At 44.8% G+C, this 5,610-nt stretch overlaps 1 protein-coding gene across 3 annotated transcripts in view; it reads right to left on the minus strand.

Moving 5' to 3' along the window:
- Window positions 1–5,610, minus strand: part of Adgra3 (adhesion G protein-coupled receptor A3) — a 135,663-nt gene that overhangs the window by 96,313 nt on the left and 33,740 nt on the right. The gene's annotated exons all lie outside the window — the stretch shown is intronic.

The raw sequence follows: 5,610 nt of genomic DNA on the forward strand, positions 1-5,610 counted from the left end.
TGGAACTAGCTCTTGTAGACCAGGCTGGCCTCGAACTCACAGAGATCTGCCTGCCTCTGCCTCTCAGGTGCTGGGATTAAAGGCGTGTGCCACCATTGCCCAGCAGCCCTCCCTCTTCCAAAGGTAACATTTTAACCACTGAGTCAGTGTTCCAGGACCACACACACATTATGTCTGCAATTTCTTCCTTACTTTGGTTATTAAGCACATCGGTAGTTGTGCTTATTGCAAACATCATTAAATCAAATTTTTTCAAAATAATATTTTTAAAATACGTACTCTGAAATTCATGCTATGTTTTCCCTCCCTGGGATTCTATACTGAAGTTCTCAATAAACTGAGGTTATAAATAAACACATTATAAATCACAATGCATAGCCCAGAGCAAAGAAAGAAGAAGCCTGTATCTTCTGTCATTTTAATCTCCTTCTCAAGCAGACGAACATCTCCATGCCAGTATTTGACGACAGGAGGGAAGCGGTGAGTTCCACAGCCATGTCTCCCTACCCATGAGAAGGTCAGGCCTCTGAAGATGGATAATCCAAGTATGAACTAGACCTCTGTAGAAAGGCCAATACTTTCGATAATTTCCTAGTATCACGTTCTTTCCAGTAAGTAGCCCACCCAGATGCCCTAAGTAAGCCTGTGTGTCAGGACCAACACATAGCCTTGTCCAATGAGTGTCCTCTGGTCATCTGTCAGTAAGACATAGGACAACAAGCAGAAAGTCTTCTCCCCAAGTCCATCTCATTGATAACAACCTTGCCCCTACAGAGCTATTCTTGAATCTCCTGTGCCTCCTGTTTTCACACATGGCTTGGCCACATGCACACTGATGACCAAACAACAGAGAATGTTCACCAAGTCAGAATGACAAGTAACCGATTACAGAGTCCCTTCCAGTTCACTGGGGATGTGAAAGGCCATCCTGGAAATGGATCCTGGACTTTGACAATACCCACTCCTACAACATGGAGTTACCCTGCACTGTGCACATCTAAGAACTATGGTTCTACCAAGGACAGTTGAACTCATGCTCAGGAAGTCTCTAAGCCTCAGACACAGTCGTCTGGTAACCCTCTCAAACCCACTTCAGCTCAGAAATCACCAGAATCCCTTTTCTACTTATGTTCAAGAAAAGACTCCAGAGAATAAGTCTCACCAAGTTGAGCACAGTGTCCTGGGTTTTTGTCCATCCCATCTGACCATCTGAGAGGCACACTCCACATCACTGCTCTCCTAGCTAATGAAAACTGCTGAGCAGTCTGACATGCTTTTCTTCTTCTTTCCTAAAGGCTTATTCTAATTGCCAAAGCAGCCAAAATGCAATACAGGGGCTGCATTCTAGAAAGGTTTCCTGAGAAAATTAATTCTCTCTCTCTCTCTCTCTCTCTCTCTCTCTCTCTCTCTCTCTCGTCCCTCCCTCCCTCTCCCTCTTTCCCTCCTCTCCCAGCCCCCCCCACACACACTCAATCTGACAGGCTGGTCTCTGCTCACCATGGCAGAAGTCATTCACTCAGGTACTGTGAGCTAGTAGCTAGAGGCAGGACTTCCTCCGTCTCTGCTTCATATCTACCATGATATGAGATGCTTTCTCATACCCACCCAATGCTCATGTGGACTGAAAGGGGGCAAAAGGAATCCTTGCTCCTCATAAACCCTCATGCACAAAGATGAAGAAAATTTGGTCAAGTTCTTGATGTCAGGATTTAGGCACACCCTTCACGAAGCAGGAATTCATTAAAAGGAACTAAGTAAATTTACACCTAAAGCAATTGAGAAATTGATAGCCAAACACGCCATGAAGCTGGTTATCATTAAAGCAAAGTGCTGGAGGGAAGATTCTTTCAGCCTCCCTGCATGTTTGAAAATGAAGTTGAAAAATAAATTATTGTATACAACAATAATGTTTGAAATCACTCAGGTCCTGTGCAACCCCCGTGGCATTATGTGGCACAGACTTTTAAACACGGTTTGCACTGTATATTGAGCAGACTTGTTAAGCAGTGTATCTATCTCCCCAGCTATTCTCCACTGCAGGTGATCTTCCTAAGCACAGTCTTGATCGTGTCTCTCTGTTCAAACCTCCAAAAGTTCCCATTACTCGAGAGGGAGGGAAAAAATGCAAATTCTTTAAAGAGCCTTGATCCCTGAGACCCTGTCCTTGCTCATCTTTCCTACGACCCCTTCCTTCACACTGCTCCTGATTCAATCAAGCCTTCCCATCTTCATGTACTGTGGTCACATTTTGCAACATGTCTAGAAAGGACCATTTTCACATTAGACATGTAAATCAGTGACAGGAAGCTTCTCGGGCACACTACAGGCACTGGTTTCTATCCCTAACATCAAGTCCCATAGGACCAGGAACTTGTAAGACAGACAGACAGACCATGGCCTACTGTGGCCTTGGGAAATGGGATAATCTACAGAGAGTAAGTTGGTGGACAGATAAATGAAGGAAACAATAACCAAAGCTAAGAGACAAAATTACACGAGCAACCCTTAACTTGACAGATACTTCAGGCAACTATGGGAGTCACAAAAATCAGCCAGCAATCCATCAAGCCAGACAAGGTGAAGAGCATGGCATCCCACACAACATGAACACTTCTCGGAAACAACAGTGTCATGATGTCCATCAGTGACATCCATGTGATAACTTCTAATGTACACATCATGTACTGCCATATTCCAATGGTAATGTTGGGCAGCAAACTGTTAATCATCATTAAATTGCTGAATATGAGCAAACTGCTGATTTGGGAGGGAACGTGGTCCTTTTCATGCTTCAGAAGTATGCAGGCTTTCACAATAAAATTCCTTTTGTCCCCACTTTCTTAAATGCATCAGATCTTAACAGGAGGCACATACATCAGAAGCCTCGCCTTTCCAGGTCCTGCCCCCCACTCTCACACTGCACACCACAAGGAAGACGAGTTTCAGAGTAAATGACTCTGATTCCCACTTATTTTGAATAAACAAAACAAGCAAAATCTCTGCAAATAGAAATATACAACAGCAGCCCTACTTTTATAAGCATAAGTTTCCCTTCTCAGATTCTAAGCAGCTTCTACAAGAGGAACCAAGCAGCTCATAAATCTGTGGTCAGTGATAAACTGTGTGTGTTTCTACAAAATACCTCGCATGAATAACTGAGTACTGTAATATGATTTAAAGATACATTTTTTTCTTTAACAATAAAAATTCTTGACATATTATATAATATTTAATAATAGCCATATTAATCAGACACTGCCAAAGGATATTTATAGTCAGACCCTCTCATTTAGTATTTCTCTTCCCAACAATGCAAATTGTGTCTAGTACACAGTACACAGTGGTCCAACTTCAGGATTCAGGGCTAACCCCCCCACACACACACACTCACACACAAACCTACTAAAAAGAAGCCCAGGACATGTTCTTACAAACCTGAACGCCTGTGTTAAGTGCCTAGTCTCATGAGGGAATGTCCTCCCTTGGGTGTGTGGACACTTGATCTCCAGTTAGTGACACTGTTTTGAGAGGCTGCAGAACCCCTCTACGGGTGGGGCATAGCTGGCTGAGATGTGTCATTCACAACTAGCCTTTCAGGGTTACAGCCAGTCTGCTGCAGATGGAATTTCCTGTCTGCCATCACCATGTGACTGACCACAGACAAGCTCAGCTCACACAGCCTCCAGCAGCTGTCCCTGCCTCTCAGCCTGTCCTAGCTACCATGATGTCCCTGCCTCAGTGAACGGTATCCTCTGGGACTGTAAGCCAAAAGAAATCTCTTGACTCTCTCCTCGGCAGCAACAGAAGAATCACCGCAGTGGCCTGAATGAGAAATGTCTTCCATAGACATTTGAGCACTCGGTCCTCAGTTGGTGGTACTGGGGTGTGTGTGTGTGTGTGTGTGTGTGTGTGTGTGTGTGTGTGTGTGTGTGTGTGGAGGGGGAGTTAGGTAGTGTGGCTTTGCTGAATTGCTGAAGAACTATGACATCAGAGGAGTGCTTTGAGAGCAAAGAGCCCCACCAACTTCCAGGCTGTCCTCTCTGCTCCATGCTTACAGTTGTAGATGTGAGCTGTCAGCTTCCTGTTCCAGGGGCTATGCTGTCCTCTGGCCGCCAAGCTTCTCAGTCACGGCCGACTCTTATCCATATGGAACCAGCGACCTAAAGAAACTCTTCTCTAGGCTGCCTTGATCATGGTGTTTTACCATGGCAACCAAAAGGCGAAAGCACTGACGTCTTTAGGAATGAATACATAAAATAAGGAATGAGGTACCTTTAAATGCAAGCAGCCCAAGCCTCACCTCAGCTGGGTATGGCAGTGCACACTTGTCATTCCAGCACTCAGAAGGCAGCGGGCTCTTGGCCAAGTTCAAGGCCAGGACTACAAGCTAAGTCCCCGTCTCAAATGTAGTAATAATAGTAAAATTATCATCGCACATTAAAGGAAATGGAGAAGCCGAGCAGATGTGGCTGGCTCCATACACCTCTCAGAGCCACCATCCCCCACAGGGAAATGCATGTTCCTCATTCATGACATGGTACCCCCGGTACCCAAATTCCTCTGGGCACAACTATAAAAAAAGAACCAAGGAACAAGCACTGTATTCTTGTATCTCCTTAGAAACCAAGAGCTCTTTCTCCAAAGCCCCTATTCAGTTAGGGGCTAGAGAGACTCTGGCGTCAGCTGAAACCAGATGACAAGTTATTCCAGTGGTCCCAAAGTAACACACGACATTGATTTCAGAATTGGGAATGAATCACACTGATCAGTAGGAAACTTAAGACTTTCCCTAGAGTCTGGCTTGTGTATACGTGTATTTTTTTTTCCCTCACAAAAGCATGGTGGTATTTTGGGATTCAGGTAAAAATAGGCCCCTTGTTAAAACATTCAACTCATCTTACAACTCAACTTTTTTCAACTATGTATAGAGATTTATTATCAACAAAAGGCGGAAAATACAGTCAAAGACGAAGTTAAAATGATGTGGACGAAAGGCATACATCACAGTGCAGCACAGAGGACGAGCCATGGTGACTACGTTGTTAATGGTGCACATAAACAACCACATGAAAAGCAGAGTGTTTCTCTATACAACAGACACCACCGAAAAACCGCAAGGGCCTGTATCCCTTCCTTTAATAACATGAATTTCTCCAATTATCAGCTCAGCAAATACTAAATGCCTCGCATTGTGCTGCATGCTGGGATATCTGCCAACAACACTGTTTTCCAAGGAAGAAGGGTCGATGGGAAGATGTTGCCTTCTCCATTCTAATACCGACTGCTGTGGATTCAGTGCTGTCTCCCCACGGCTGAAAGTCACTCCTCACCCCGCTCTCTGACGCCCTGGTCCTACCAAGCGCAGGTTCCTTCGTTCCTCCTGACAGTAAGGAAATTCCTTCCTTCAAACCCCAGGCACATCTCCACTCAGCCAAACTTATCCAAACACCCAGTGCTGAAACAACCACAGAATGTGTATGAAGGAGGAGTTGGCACAGTCAGGTCTGGAACTGAGGATGCAGCCAGCATCCTCAAGACTCACGGACTGTGAGGACTATGCCAGGAATACGTCAACAGAAACAGTAGAAGAAGAATGTAAGCACTGTAAGT

The sequence above is a fragment of the Microtus ochrogaster genome, unplaced genomic scaffold, assembly GCF_000317375.1.
Source record: "Microtus ochrogaster isolate Prairie Vole_2 unplaced genomic scaffold, MicOch1.0 UNK5, whole genome shotgun sequence".
In the NCBI taxonomy this organism is placed as follows: domain Eukaryota; kingdom Metazoa; phylum Chordata; class Mammalia; order Rodentia; family Cricetidae; genus Microtus; species Microtus ochrogaster.